This window comes from Zerene cesonia, chromosome 27, assembly GCF_012273895.1.
Source record: "Zerene cesonia ecotype Mississippi chromosome 27, Zerene_cesonia_1.1, whole genome shotgun sequence".
NCBI lineage: Eukaryota > Metazoa > Arthropoda > Insecta > Lepidoptera > Pieridae > Zerene > Zerene cesonia.
Window position 1 is genome coordinate 3,860,214 of NC_052128.1, and position 17,034 is coordinate 3,877,247.

The following is a 17,034-nucleotide window of genomic DNA, read 5'->3' on the forward strand; positions in this document are numbered from 1 at the left end:
AACTCTTCCAATTCTATTATCTATTTTCGTACTATGTTTGAATAACGTGTTTAAATTACAAACGATAAATAGATTTAATTAAGTAGGTTAAAAAATTATCACATAAAAATAAAAAATAATTATATCATTATGTTCTTCCAGTTGCTACCTTCAATATTTTTCAAATTGTCCAATCATATCTTTGCTATCCACTTCGGTGTTGCCAGTTTGTGATCTTTATAAATCTTCGACGAAATCAGAATTTTTCTCAATTCTATTCAAATGGTTTTTCGCTCGTCTGCGTGCGAGACGTGTGTCGCGCTGCCGTCGTGACTACTGTGCGTTCGCAGTTTTGTTTTTTTTTTTATTCAATGTACATTATTAAACAGCAATTATAAGCGTTTAATTAATAGCAGATATGTTGGTAATTTCTGACGTTTAACAATTGAAAATACAGTGAATTTGATAAATAAAATAAACAAACAGTTTGTTATGTTTTCATTTGTTGTTGGGGTGAGCAGATTGAGTTACTTTTGACCGTGAGGGAAAAATTAACAGCTGTTTGAGCATAGTATGCTTCGTATTGTAAGTAGTTTACGATATTTTTTTCATAACAGAAAAGCAAACGTTTTTTATATCGTGATTAAAATAAAATTTGTTGTGTGTGTTATGAGTTGCTTATCGATTACTATCAAGCATTGCTGTAGCCTCTTCGTTTTCTCATTGTTTTGACAAATAGATGCACCTAGTGCGTTGGTCTTTATTGTTTACCTGACTCTCAACTATCTCAAGGTATTTTGTGTTATAGCTGAATAAAATACGCTAAATAACAAATTCATACATTTTATTCTATTTACATCAACCACAGGTTATATTTTACAACAATTGTGTTTTGCGTTAAAATAAGAAACATCAATTTAAATACTATGCATACCTAACACCCAATTGTTTTTATTTATGTACCTCCGTAATGTCTATCTTCATAAAATGCGTAATTATTTTATTTTAACGAATGTTATAGCTATAGGACGTATTTGTAGTATAAATCCAGAGATTTTGTTCGAATTCCCTAATTCCATGAACTAGGAACAAGGAATTAGGTACAACCTGGATCCTATACTTACTGGTCTGAAATTTCAAATTGTAAAATTGTTTTTGTGTTAGACAGTCTTAATAGTCGTAAGTCATAATGTTTTAGAATTATTTTTTGTTAATTCAATAAACAAAAAAAAATACACATATATATCAATATATTGAAACGGAGTATTTATTAGAAATGCAATTGCAAAAATTAAATACAACATACAAAAATATTATAAGAGCAGACGTGGTTACACCGGTATGAGAGAAACGGGCGGTATGGCGACAGGACTTAGAAAATTTATATCAATTTAAAACGATATTATTAATATAAATTGGTGTAATAGTTAGGTTTAAAAAACTTAAAAATATATTTCTTATTTATCCTTCTTTCAATCTTGTTGCAAAATTGCATTATTATTCCTATTGATCATCAAGACATTCTTATGCCATATATATCATTCAGCACAATTATAACGATACAAAACATTGATTACAGATGTGCATTAATTAAAATAAATATTATCTGTTCATGTTAGATATTGGCTTCATTTTGGCTCACCTGAAGTCTTTCATCCTGAATTTTTCTAAGTAACGATTTGTAATCCGAAATCCAAATGATTATGATATCACGAAAATATGTTTTAAACTTCTACTGTTGTTTTTCATAACGCTTTTATCCCTAAACATAATATTTATATTTTTATTTAAAAATAAATAAATCTTTATCTACTCTCATTGAAATTGTATATGACCGTGTATACAAAAGTAATATATAAAAATAAATGAAATTATGAGGGAATTTTCGAAAATGCAATTGTCGGTGTGGAAATTTTAAGTGTTCTTTAGCGCGCCATAAAATACCTTTTGTGACCGTAACCTCAGACCTACTTAACGAATACATCTAATAATTTATATTATTATATTATTATCTGCCTAAAGTAAGGTAAAATATAAAATGCGTTAATTGAGTGCGGAAAGAATCTGAAAACATGACCAGACAATACATACAAAAATAAAGTTGAAATTATTTCTTCGTTTTTGTCTCTGCCACAGGAGACAAATATGTTACTGTTTGTTACGGACCAACTAAAATCTAGAATTAAGTTGCTTCAGTATACAATGTTTTTCACGGTTACTCTCTACCAACTTATTGCTACCAAATCAGACTCCCACATCAACGTTTACCAACGGTTACCATATCAATATAATATACCCAGACTTATTTAGTTCCTATACCCTCTAGATGGATCATATGGCACCTACAATGCTTAGCCAGCTGCTCCTATATTGAGCATCCCATTATGTTTTCACAACACAAATTTTCAAACGTCGTCAGTCTCCAGCAATTATAAACGATCTGTATGAGAATATTTTACAGTAAATATTTTATATAAAAAGTGTTATTATGAAATTAAAAGAAAATTATTATCTCACTTATAAAAACACAGCAAACTCGGTAGGTATAACACAAATGCGTATTGCAATTCCCGCCATAATGCAGGCGCCATATTTGATGATTCACCCGTTCAGATCGACGGACTCTTTGTTGAAAGGTAATATCCTGGTTGATTTTTAAATGATTGTGAATCACATTGTCCGTTATAACTTTCTTTGAATCTAAATTGCGATTAAAATGTTTCACCACTTACCATTAACAATTTTTGCTACCGGTATGTCATCTATACTATCTATACTAATATTATAAAGCTGAAGAAGCATGTTTGTTTGAATGCACTAATCTCATGAACTACTCGTCCAATTTGAAAAATTATTTCAGGGTTACATAGCCCATTTATTGAAGAAGGCTATAGGCCAAATATGTACCACGGGCGAAGCCTGGGCGGACCGCTAGTACGAATATAAAATAAGCTTAGTTTTTTGAGGTCTTCGTATTCTATCTTCTTTCGCTGTCAATTTGGTTTACAAGCAATAGAGAATCAAATCAAACTAAATAGATATATAATCATGATTTGATTGTGAAGTTACCCTCAAGGTCGATCTATTTATTTCTTCTTTAGTTACAGTTAGAAAGGCTGACTGTCACATTTTCATGAGACGCTAAATTCGTCTAATGCGAATTGTTTAGCCATGTTAATCACGTCACATCACGTGTGGTGCGACATTCTAGTTCTAGACTAATAATGGGATTGAGGTGTTCTAGTCGCTTAAGCCCGCACTACGTGGGATTCATTGCTCTGATTCAATTACAAATGGTGCCTACGCATGTGACATCTACTCTGTTTCTAGTGCAGTCCATGTGAATAGCTGTAGTGTTCTACGACCCATGACCTATCGTAATATAATAGGATATTAATAGCACGTCCTGTGTCGATTGCGAAGGAAGAATCTCGTAAGGTTCTGGTAATCTTAGAGAATTAATTGTGTAGGTCTGCAACTGCCATTTAATAGGTAATGTCATCTTTAACGGTCGTTGTTATGGCAGGAAACTTTTTACTAGAATGGAAAATACAAAGTAACAGTATAATAATAGCACAAAGATAGTTTGACATTTCAAAAGTTCTTTAGAATACATTCAAACCTACAGTCGTAAGTATTAAATGAACCTAAGTTAGAATAAGCTTACTAGAGATAATTTTTTGTACCAAAACAGAACAAATTTAAGTCAATATCCCCTATAAAATTATGGCTGACTTATATCATTTTTTGTGATGTATACAATTATGCAATATACGTTCTCTTCCAATCTCTTATAACCATAATATAAATCACGAGCTTCAGCTAAAGAAATATTTGATATACATGCCCAAGAAAGAAACAACTATCGTTGTTATTAAAGTTCCACATTTTTCTTTGAGTAACATTTGTGTTGTAGAAAGCGTCGAGTGTAAGATACGCTGTTTGTTTCATTATCTTCGATCATTACAACTTTCTCCATTAAGCTTTCTTTTTTTGTGAAATTATAGATAGATTATAATAAAATGATGTCGCGGCCCATAGATAACGTAATCTTGCATGGTTACAGTTTCGTATAAGCATTTAATTCTTTAATTATGAATAGCATTCCATTATTATGGACGAAGTAATGTAACACGCAAAAAAAGTGTGTCTTAATTCTGCGGCATTTAAAAGCAAATTGGCCACAGTCCACTTTTCAATGTCAATGTGTCAACTCATACTTTTAATATAAACTAGCAAACCCGGCGAACTCCGTTTCGCCACCAGATGGCTGTATGTGAAAAATGATTTTCACACTTTTCTGTTGAAATTTTTCCTGAATGTTCTTTGCTATAAACCTCACGGAGCTCGAGACCTTTCCAACGAATGCAAAACCATGGAAATCGGTTCGTGCGTTCTGGAGTTATAGCGTCAGGAAGGAAAACCCGACTTATTTTTATATAGTAGATATATTATAGGCATGTATAAAAATATACACAGGAATTCGTTTAACTATACATTTCGATCTTTGTCTTTAATTACAGAATTTTGAGAATTCTCGTTCTAAATAATAATAACAACAATTATTTTTACCGTGGATTTGATCAATAATAATACCAATATAGACCAATATTTATATACATATGTGACTTTGAACACATACCATTGAAATTTCGCATATTGGTTTAGAATTTCCCTGATGTTGCTTGAAAAATATTGATCCAATTATATAATACAAATTGTTTTTGTAATTACAAACCTAAGTACTTATTGTTTTGCTATTGATCCCAATTGCCCCGAGTCTCTTGTTTTAAAGCACTTTTAAAGCAATTAAACAATTGTACCGTTACTAAATATAGTTCGGTAAACGCTGATTCATTCTAACTGGAGTGGAGTGTCATCTACCTTCTTTATCGTTGCAGCTGTTGCAATCGTCTAATAACTAGGTATTTTATAATTCATCGCAGAGAAAACGTTAATAGACTTTTGTTTTACGATTCAATTGTGTTTTACTACTGTATGCTAAATTATGAAGGGCATTGCGGCTGTAATTTGTAAATAAACAATAAAGAATGTTACAGTTGGACCAATGCATATTTTATAAGGTGTCGATTGATCATCGAAGATAATCGAAGCCTTTCTATTTATTCTATATTATAGTAATCATTTACGCATTATGTAAATGGAGTAAATCCAGCAAATAGTGAAATCTAATTATTAATATGTACATGTAACCAAGCTAAACAATTGAAAAACATACTGTTAATAAGCCTCTACCTGTATCTGATTTCTATAATAAATTATAATTTTAAAATCATCCAGTATTCGAATAACCTTTATCACATCTATATTTGTGAACTTGAAATAAAACATAATAACTTCCACAGGATAAACTATTACGTCAACAGCTAATGCTTCATAAAAATCATTTCATAATTAATGCATATATAATTGGTTATATTAATAGCGCATTACGAAAAATCGATTACGAACTAGGTTAATGTATCTAAAGTGGCTATAATGAGCAGTAGATACATCAGATCTTCCTTGGAGATGTGGCAAGTATGGATCCGAATGTATTTGGGTCACACATTTTTGTCGCAATAAAATAAAATGTACGGACTCATTGCTCTGAGTGATCTTTTTGGAGCGAATGTTCTATTCATGGAAGTGAATTGAATACGGGTATAAGTTGATCTCTTTTTAGATGAGAAAGTTTATGCGTAGATATTGAAGATTTTATTGACATTTGTCAGAGGGAGGAGGTGGGGAAAATTATGTATTCTCCAGTTTACGAAATTACTTCTCTAACGTTAATTTTCGATTAAGTTGTTAATTGATATAGTTTTACAATTACAATATGATGTATTTGTACGTATTTTACAGCGATGTCATAAGTACTTAATGATAAATCAAACCGTTAAGAATATTCTCGCTCAAATGTATGTACCTACTATTGAAGTTTTAAAACTAAACGTTAGTACAGACAAAAAAAGATAGTTATATATTTAAAAAATATAATATCTCAAGTCAATATAATATTTAATTCAAAACACTTAAGTATCGCGTCGTTAAAATCAAAACGGATGGTTTCATAACCCAATTGCGTGGCGAGCAATATCGGTGAACAGAGATCCTAAATTTAAATCGGTGCAACGTAGCGGTAGGTATAACAAGTACCAAGGTATTGACAGATATATCGCGTAATGAAGTTTGATAGTAATGCTGTGTTGTGCGTTGAAAGTTATGTACGACACACAAATGTGCAGGTTTCATCACTCGCTGAATGTCCTTGACTATCATCATCAGCCCATATATGTTCCCACTGCTGGGACACAGGCCTCCTATGAGGGTTCAGGCCATAATCTACCACGCTGGCCAAGTGCGGGTTGGCAGATGTCACATGTTGTCGAACTTTTGATTCTCGGACATGCCGGTTTCCTCACGATGTTTTCCTTCACCGTGAGCAGTGGTGATGTTATTCTACATGCGCAGATAAACTGAAAAAATCAATTTATTTCCTGCACGCTTGCCTGGTCTCGAACCCCGACTTATGGATTTTGAAGTCCGAGGTTCTCACCACGGAGCCACCACTGCTTCACTAGTCCTTGACTATGGTACCTGATAATTACACAATTTTGATGTAAATTTTCATATATTATTTGGCATTGACGGAAAAGCTATACAGTACATATTCGAAAGTGGTGAAACTGGCTATTTGCTTCAGCAGTATGTTAATTGCAAGTATGTTAAATGAAATTTTCACAATTTCGCTGTGGTTTTTTAAACTTTTGTTTTACATTATATCTTTGTGTTTTATAGTGTCATTCTGTAGATTGTTAAGAATTTAAACGACGTGCTTGCTGTCAGAATGTAGTAATCGACAAATGAAATAATTTATGTGAAATAACATGCATAACATGATGTTTTAGTTCATTTACAATAATTATGTACATTGAAACTATTTCGGTGTGTCATATAAAAGTATTGTCATACATACGCCGATATATTGCATACACATCAAACAAGTAAAATAAACTAATGATAACAAAGTACAAAGCACATTTGGCAATGATTGGGTAATTTAGTAAATATTTTATCAAGTAATTACTTCCCGATTATTCAAAATGACAACATGATAAATGTTTGCAAGGACTTAAATACAAACATACATGCCTGAATTGGCAAGAAGTTATATTTAGATAACAAAAGGCGTACGGAGGTAAATATTGCGCATGCGCACATAGGGCTTATTGTTGGTACTTTACCGCTTTATTTCGTCAAATGATAATGAAGATAAGTAGGCACTTACTTCATTAAAGTGCAGGCGAAACAAACACGGTAACGTAATATAATAAATATACATCCGTTCTTAAAAAGTGTTTATTTTTTGTTAAAACTTTCAACAGTAGCTAATGTTATATTTATATAAATCCAACACGAGCATTTATTTATCAAATTATAAGAAGTCTTCTTATAGAAGCATTTTTGGAAACATATTTTTAACATTTACCACCGGTTCGGAAAGCATTTTCTACAGAAACAGAAACTCGTAACAGTAGCACCAAAGATGAATTATGTATGAGCATTTACAATCATTATGATGGAGTACCCACATAAAATATATAATTTAAATATAATATGGATGTAGTATAAAAATATCATAAATCGCGACGCATGTTAATAAATTTTGAAATAATGTATTATTAATTCAAGTAACTTCCCTTACCATTTTGTCAACGGCGAATTTAGTATTCAATAAACAAATGTGACAAAGGAATTGATGCTATAGGAAAAAAAGTTTCATTCAGTCGCGCTCCGCATAACATTAAAGTTTCGATTAGGCTTCCTGATGTTTAAAAATAAACAAATATGGCGGACGGAAGCCGATCGGCCTTGGTGATCCTTTTGTCTTGTATCTAGATACTGTGGGTTGTTATTGGCTTTAAATTATTATGAATATTATTCTTTGTTTGAAGACTTTATTTATGAGCTGGCCTTCTTATCGCATAAGCTTTATGAGGCTTAAGCGGTAAGTAAGCAATCAAGACATCTTGCGTATAGATAATTACTAGCTGCGCCCCGCGGTATCACTCGCGTAAGTCCGTATCCCGTTGGAATATCGGGACAAAAAGTTCCCTATATGTTATTCCGGTTGTCCAGCTGTCTACGTACCAAATTTCATTGCAATCGGTTCTGTAGTTTTTGCGTGAAAGAGCAACAAATACACACACACATCCTTACAAACTCATTTATAATATTAGTAGGATTAGAAACCATGATACATAAATTAAGAAATCGGAACGGTTCACATAACTGTAACCTTTAGAAGCAATGGCAGATATCATATTTACTTAATATCATATTTTAATTTATTTACTTAATATCATTTATAATTATCATATTTATAAGGGAGGCTATGACTTCTTTCCATATAATATGTCTAAATACCTTAGATATAATACGGCCAATTCCATGCAGATGGATAAGAAATTTTTCAAATAGGACATGAAAAGTCTGTTGTAATGTAGTATTGTATACGGCTACGATAAGTCTAGACAGTATTTGTAGTTGATAAAGGACTATTTATATGTGCTTCTCATATAACGTCACTGGTAATGCATAGCGCTGTTTCGATACACTCTCTTGTCTAAAGTCAATCATTTGTAGATAAACAGGTGAACATTTTCTTATATTCATTGATTATTCTTCATGATACCAAGAGATGGATTATGCCAGTTTCCCAGTTGTATATATATAGCTATGTTGTGATCCTATTTCGTATTAGCAAAATGTACGTTTGTGCTATACCTAACAGAAACGATCGTTTATGTAAATCACTAGTTTAATTACATAGACATGGACGCAGTCACGTACAACATAAAAAAATAATCATAAACCCACTTTGAGCTATTTTTAAACCCTTCATCAATCCAAGCCCTTTAACATCCCGATATTCACGAAACTGTTATCCTCATTAATATTAAAAACAACATGCGATGGAAATAAATTCATCCAATCGCTATAATAAACGTCTAAACAGATATTATAAGAGCTTAAAAGTAAATATGGTACGCCGCATGTGGGCGGTTGTTATCATAATAAGCTGGTAGCAATTTCGTTCACGTGTGGTGACATTGCTAAATATAGATTGTATCGGTATGTAATGGAGTTATAACATAGTGCCATAGTACTGGGAACAAGTCATTTACTCGAGCATTGTTTACGAACTGGCGCTATGTGGTGCAATATTAGAGGTTTCTAAATTGTATATTTTATGTGATGTGTTTAGCAGTATGGCCGTTTATATGAGGATATACATTTTCTATGTATCTGTGTCATTATAGCTTCTAGATGGGTGAACTGTATCTGATGGTATTGAATAGTATGTATTGCCATTCGAGAGGATGCTTCGCTATCGATGTAACTCCACATATTTGCATATCTACTTATTTAGTTTTAGGAGCAAATCTGCGATTAAATTTTCTAAGATATTTATACTCTTATTATTGCATTAAGCTTATAATTAATAACGGTACATAGGGACCCAAAATTAAAAACTTATATAAGTATATGCTAGAATGTACTGTATTCAATAAATAAAGTATGTAAAATAATTTATCCCAATCGCCTAATGTAAGATAAATATTAACTTATATTTCATTAGCTGCGCCCGGCTACGTGCTAAATTTATCAAAATTAAAATAGCCTGTATATAGCTATAATAAAAAGTGAAGTGTGTTGACTCCTTGTGGGGTATGGGTCTGATGCATAATGCATTACATAGTCGTCTATCTGTTGCGTTGATCATACAACGGATCAAAAACTTCGTGAGTCCAAGACATTTTTTGTGTCCAAAATAAAGCTTAAGTTTAATTTAAGGTTCCATGTTTGTTTCTATTTTTGTTATGTATATTTGTCCACGGTTTCTACATATTTTAATGTAAAATGCAGAAGACTGACTAACTGATCTATGACAGAGGCTGGAATTTTTATTATATAGGCATCTGGTAGGGAGGATTTTGATAAATTAACCAAGGGAATAAAATTGAGGTTGAAAGTTTGTACCTTGAACACTTATTTTGACCACGCGGGTGTAACCGCGGGCAACAGGTCTATGATAACCATTATCGATCTCAGTGAGATATTGTAAATGTTTGATATAAATTTATGACATTCAGCACTCAGCAGTACTCGTAGTAAGAAATAAAAAAGACTCGATTCAAGTTTTTTGTTTTTTAGATATATTTGATTATTATTACAGAACAAGTCGTTCATGACGCATACGCCATACAGCGTGATTGGCTTTCATGCATTTACAAATCAGTCTTAAAAGGATAAATGAATTGTGAGGTGGGCGATGTAAAAACTGTGTTGTTTTTCTTTTTAAATAAAAAAAGCATTAAAGAATGCTATAAATTATGATCTTTTAAATACTGCAACGCATAATAATATACAATAACATAAATATTTCCGCGTTGAAGAAGCATTGCCCTATTTGGAAGTCGGTTAATTTACATTAAACAAAATTGTACAATGTTATATTTTATTCACAGTTCGGATACAATTATTAGATATTATATCGCGTAAATTTTGTCCATAATTAAAAAAAATCTTAAGGTAAAAAGACCATATCCAGACACAATATAAGACAGGATAAATTTGTGACGTAAATATATAAGTTACCACTGGGGTATTCCTAGATTTTTTACTGTGTAGGAGGCAAATAACGCCATACCTTATGATAAGTAAGAAATAACCGTTAAAACAGCATTTTCTAGCCGAAGGAAGAACCGAAAGTCATATACTATTATTGTATAGATTTAGTCATAAAGTAAATTGTTTCGATTGAAGACATTTTTTATTTAGCTTTCAATTACGGTTGTCATTGATAGAGTTCATGGAGATTTTAATAGGGAAGTGACGAAATGTATTGTAAATAAGCACTAAATAGTAAATTACTATTATGACTATGTGTTATTTCTTAGATTAAGTAACGCGTTAAACTTTAGGTTAATATGAAACGTTATAAGATATGACGAGGAGATTTTGAATTTCATCGTCTAGTTATATTACATCTCCTATTACGTATTAAGATCAATCCCTTGTCGTTTGTATTTAATAATAAAACGCTGTTGGAGTATACATTGCTCTTTGGAAGTTTTTCATCGCCAGCCACCCAGTGGATCGTAGATGTGTGAATAGATATGAAATATTTCTCAGGCTGGCAGGACATAGAAGGATATGTCACAAAAACAGATCTTAAATAAATGGAAAACACGTAGACGCAGAAAACAGATATCAAATAATTTAGTCTTATGTAAAATATGTTGCTGTTTTCAAAATTGCTATCTTATACTATAATCATGTTAAGATTAATCCAGATTATGCTTGCAAGAAATGTGTACATTCAAAACCTTCTGGATGGCTTTTAGGTTAAGTGGCCACATGTCAGCGAACTAGCCATTCAAAATAATAATAATAAGAAAGAAAAGTTACCATACACGCGCAATCATTGTGTATTCAAGGCTGTTGTGTCTGGACCGGATCAAACGCGAACTGCACACTCAGCGGAAAATAAAGGAAATTAAACCCTACCCGGTTGCGATATGACATACATTGCTTTATTAAAAACTACGATTCGTAGTGCCGGTGTAATTGCAAAATGATGCACGCTTTCTGATCGGCGAATTGTCCATTTGTAGGATACGGGTACACGTCCCGGTAACAGAGTTTGCTTTATGAGGTGGGGAGGTGTTTTCTTTACATTATAATATAACATACATTATAAACATTGCCTTCTACGGAAAAAAACTGAATTGATTCATTCCTTTTTTAATAACTGCCAACTATTTATATATAATATATGTACATATAAAAAAAATTAGATAATTTTGCTGTAACTTCAATACGAACAGTCTTTACATTAAAATATGTATAATATTTAAGTTTCAGCGTACCTTAGCGCACTAAGCTTTCAATGTTTTTCGCCTTGGATTTGATCTTAGAGCTATTATTGCTTTGACAATAATTCACGAATGAATATCGGGGTCATGTTTTCTAAATCTCTTCAAGGCTTTATCTTTAGGTTGCGTCGGTGTTTAGAAACGTTTTCACGTTGAATAACAATCGGTGAAAATGTTCTTCCGATCTTTTTTATATTGCATATAACCTCATAATATTCCTAACTGCTTGTAACCTACGGTGAAACTCGTGTGGTACGCGAGTAAAAAGTAGCCTATGTGCTAATCCAGAATCTATCTCTGTACCATATTTCATACAGATACGATAAACTGTTTTTGCGTGGAAGAGTAACAAACTAGATGTTTGTTCCATCCATCCATCCATCCATACCATCTAACAAACTTTGCGTTTATAATATAAGTAGGGTCAAAATCTTCCCCTAACTTCAATTTATAAAACTATAATTTATAATATGAGATATATGATATAGCCATACGAGTATGTATCTACGATTAAGCAATTTTCACAGTGCATTGTCTTATTTCTAGGTACATTGTTTATTAAATACCTTGTGAGATTATTGCAGCAAGAAATCTTTTGAGATACAATGGAATATACGTATCCTCAATATGTTTATAACGCAATACAGAATGATTTATGCAGAACTTTAAATTTAGTCTTAACGTGGTTGCTTTCAATGTAGATAAACTGTGCGTAACAATTTTGTTAACATCGAATTAATGATTATTATTCATGAGTTTCCATCCATTACGTAATTTATGTATATTACGTCATCGTAATTATATCTATGAATATATTTGAGTATATTAATTGACTGACGGAACGTAAATGTATAAAATATACCTAGTGGATACCTATTATTATTTGAAGGTCGATGGTATTTTATAGGTGCATAAATAACTAAAGATCTCTCAATAAAGATTGTTATTTGTAATCATAATAAATAAATGTATGTAAAAATTAAAAACGCAAAATGTAAATGTATTTTTTGACTATCTAGGACTGGCTTTCCGCCCGGCTTCGCCCGTGTAAATAAATATCTTACAGCCCATGACGTCCATATCTAACGGTGAAAGAATTTTTGTAATCGATCCAGCAGTTCTGAGATTACCGCCTTCAAACAACCCAACTCTTCAGCGTGCTATAACTATAGATAATACAAACACAGCTTTTAAAAAAATGTATTTTCGTTATAATATACAGATAGGGAACATTTTAAAGCTTCATACAAAACACGCAGAACACATAGAAGTAGAAGGTATCTAATCCTATCCTGTCCTACTAATATTATAAATGCGAAAGTTTGTAAGGATGTGCGTATTTTTGTTCTCTTCTTTCTTTGTTTCTCTTTCACGCAAAAACTACAGAACCGATTGCAATGAAATTTGGTACGTAAATAGGTGGACAACTGGAATAACATATAGGCAATTCTTTATCCCGATATTCCTAAGGTATACGGACTTACACGGGTGAAACCGCGGGGCGTAGCTAGTGTTTAATATTGCCCCCTATAGACTGAGGATCGTCATAACAAGAGGGCAAAAACAAACACAATCGCCGTCCATGTCCAATATCAATGTTTACTATTTCTCCACCGAGATAATGCAAGCGATGTCAATTAGCACGTTATTCGCATTATAATGCTTCTATTATTGTCTTCCATTACTATTGTACAGTAATTAGTGTATAATACTTATCGCCATGGTGTAATTACACCAAGTATTATACAACGCTGTGAACCGTGGCTTCATTAGCACTTTGGCACACGCACTTAGAGTTGCCAGTCGTTTAAACAATTAAAATAGAATTTATTTTTATCTGTATTTAAAAAGAACCTTTCACGCACGCGCTTCCAAGCGCTATGGCGATTAAATTGTATAGGTGATCGTTATGGTGGAACAAGCAATTTAAATATATTTTAATTTTTCTTTTGTTTTTGAAATACCCTTAACAGAAATCCACTTATGTCTTTGGTACATTTACAATAGCCTTTCCAAATATTACTTCTTGCATCTCCAGTAGGTACATGAATACTAATTATTTCGAAACTAAAATAAACAACTATTCGTTAATTTCATGAATGACGTTACACAGGGCATCAAATAAACGTCCATATTCCGGTTGACCTTAGACCTCGCATCGAAGTAGCGGAGTAATAAGCTATAATTTCCCACTTACCTTGCAATATAATAAATGGTGCTTGCATATAACGAGTTTCCGTCATTTGGCGACGTTCCCTATTTATTTGGCGAACATATATCTGTCTGTTTTGTATATTCTAGAATCTAGGTGTTGCTATTATGAGCTGCCTGTATGATGTAAGACTGTATGTTTTAAATAATAATACAGGTTATGTGAGTGCAAATGGATAATAAACAGCATTTAATTTTAAAATTCATATGGTAAGTCTACGGTTTCATAAATGGAGCACGAGTGTCCATGGTTAAAGTGACGTGTATGTTATCTCTGAGTATCTCTTATTTAATTTCAGAGTACCGTCTATATTGTGTACTTTATCTTCCCAATTGTAGCACTTTTTGCTTGGCTCTGATTGCTTGGAAGAATTTGCTATTTATCAATAAAGCCGCTCTATGTTTTGTTTTTGGTAAAATTTTATCTGTGCAATAAATAAAATATAAAAAAAGTTGTTGCTATAGCTATTATAATATATATGCTATCGTAAGCTTTTGTTAATAACAATCTTCCATTGCATCCCTCTCTCATATATTGTTAGTAGAATATTAAAAAGTTAATTTAACCAGAACGTTCTTAAACACGTTAAATATATAGCAGCGTATAAAGATGTAACAACGCTTTTGTAAATGCCAAGGGCGCAATGAAATGCAATCACCATGAGCTGACCTGCGGGTAGTCGAGGCTAAGGATCGATAACGTCATGCTTGACTATGGCATGCTATTGGTGTTTACTATTGAATCGTTTATTAGCTTTTAACTATAAAGGTAATTGTTTTCTGTTTTAAATATGTTATTTTGCATGATAATAATTTATTTGTGTGAGAAAAACATAACTTTTAGATATCTGTATTTAAAATAATCGTTTGAGAAAGAAAAAGTAAGCTTAGCCATAGATAACAATCGGGGTTTTGGCGCCACAGATGTAAATAAAGTGAATGCTGCCAAAATAATTAAAATGGCAAATGAATTATTTATCAAACGTCTACTGCCGGTGTTGCCAACACTATAGCTTTGTATTCATTGCGGAATAAAAACGCAAATTATCAATTTGGTAGTCTATGCTCGTTGTTTGCATTGAAAGTAAAAACACCATGCGAATTACGTCTTATTTACAATTGCAATAAACTGCAAGAAAATATGTTGCGTTTTAAAATATACAAGACTACCGTCCCCATCGTTTTTGCCCGTGGCACCTTCTCTGTTCTCTCCCGTTCATACTAAGCTATCCTGTTATATATACTAGCTGCGCCCCGCGGTTTCACACGCGTAAGTCCGTATCCCGTTGGAATATCGGGATAAAAAGTTGCCTATATGTTATTCCTGTTATTCAGCTGTCTACGTACCAAATTTTATTGCAATCGGTTCAGTCGTTTTTGCGTGAAAGATCAACAAACACACACATCCTTACAAACTTTCGCATTTATAATATTAGTAGGAATTGTAGATAAAGCTTTTCAGCGGAGAATTTAATTTCCAAATATAGTTCTAATTACTTCTAACCTTCATAAACCAATGTCAATATCGATAAACCTTAATAACCTTCTCAGCTTGTACATGCTATAATGGAGTGAATTGTGGGACAAAAGCCGGAAGGGCATTTTACGATACTTAGACAATGTCAGTGTTCATTTCCCCCAAATTTCAAGGCAATAAAAGGGTTGTATGGAATTCAAGTTTTACTGTGATGACAGTAGTAAGAAAGAATTTGTGTGTAGGAATTTATTTATTGTATGTTATTCTTTGTGTTGCTTTTTTTATGTCACAGCGGGCAACTGAGCTGGTGGTTCGCCTGATGGTAAGCGATCACCACCGCCCATGAACATTCGCAAAGGTAGGGCCTCTGCGAATGCGCTGCCCGCTTTATTGGGGTAAGGGAAAAGGAATGGATTAGCGACTGGAAAGAAGGAATGGACTGGGACAGGTGAGGAAAAGGAAACGGGCTATAGGGAGACCTTTAAAAAAACTAGGTGCATATTGTGACATATGCAATGCTATTTTTGACAACACATTCAAAAGTGAGGTACATTTTTAATAATTTTTTAATTCTTCAGAAAAGTAAGCTTACAAATATACGAAGCTATATAGCTAATACTTATAAATAATATACATCTTATACACTTAGGCTAATAAATATAGGTATTCTTAATATTTCTTCTTAATTATACCATGGCCCGCATTCAACTGTCATCCCATTGTAATTCTATTTATCACTTGAAGGTTTTAAGTGACCGTGTATCAAGATAAGTCTGTCTTGAATAGTTTTCTTTGTATTTTATTTATATAATCCTCTTTGCACTACTAATCGTATACATTCTATACTACTTTCATTTTAAAATGAAATGTTTATATAATTAAAGTGGATTGAACATCAGTGAAACTTGATTTTGAATCTTACTCCAACTGTTATGTCTTTGTAAATGTCTTATAGGTATTATATAAAGGTATACGAATTTAAATAGCTACAAACTAATTTTAAATATCTTTTGATATAACATTTGATTTATGCAACAATACAAATCAATTACAACAGAACGTGGGAGCATAATGTTTCATTTTATGTAAATTTTAACTTTCTCAACTTTGAATAATCCAAACATTTAAACAGACGTTAGCGTAACTTATGATTGAATGCATTTTACGAACGTCTCCCAAAATATGATTAATTACTCTTTTTTTCTAATACTTTTCGTGGATCAAGTTTCGTGGATCCGACAGATAATGAGACCAATTACAGATTCTATTCTTAACAGCTATCGACCAGTACTGCATACAGAATAAAGCTTGTTCATATTATTATAAGTGCTATTGATCTTCAAACAGCATGATAGGCATCTCAACAACAATAGACGAATAATCCTCACGTACGCTCGAATCGTATACAATTATATAATATCT

At 32.4% G+C, this 17,034-nt stretch overlaps 1 protein-coding gene across 8 annotated transcripts in view; it reads left to right on the forward strand.

The window, feature by feature from the left end:
- Positions 1–323: 323 nt before the first annotated feature.
- Positions 324–17,034, forward strand: part of LOC119837319 (protein goliath-like) — a 62,606-nt gene continuing 45,895 nt past the window's right edge. For 3 of the 8 annotated variants that reach the window (XM_038362841.1, XM_038362846.1, XM_038362847.1), the window contains exon 1: positions 324–564. The gene's annotated coding sequence lies outside the window, so the exon portion shown is untranslated. The remainder of the gene's footprint in view (positions 565–17,034) is intronic. The other 5 variants (XM_038362842.1, XM_038362848.1, XM_038362843.1 and 2 more) reach the window with 4 other exon arrangements.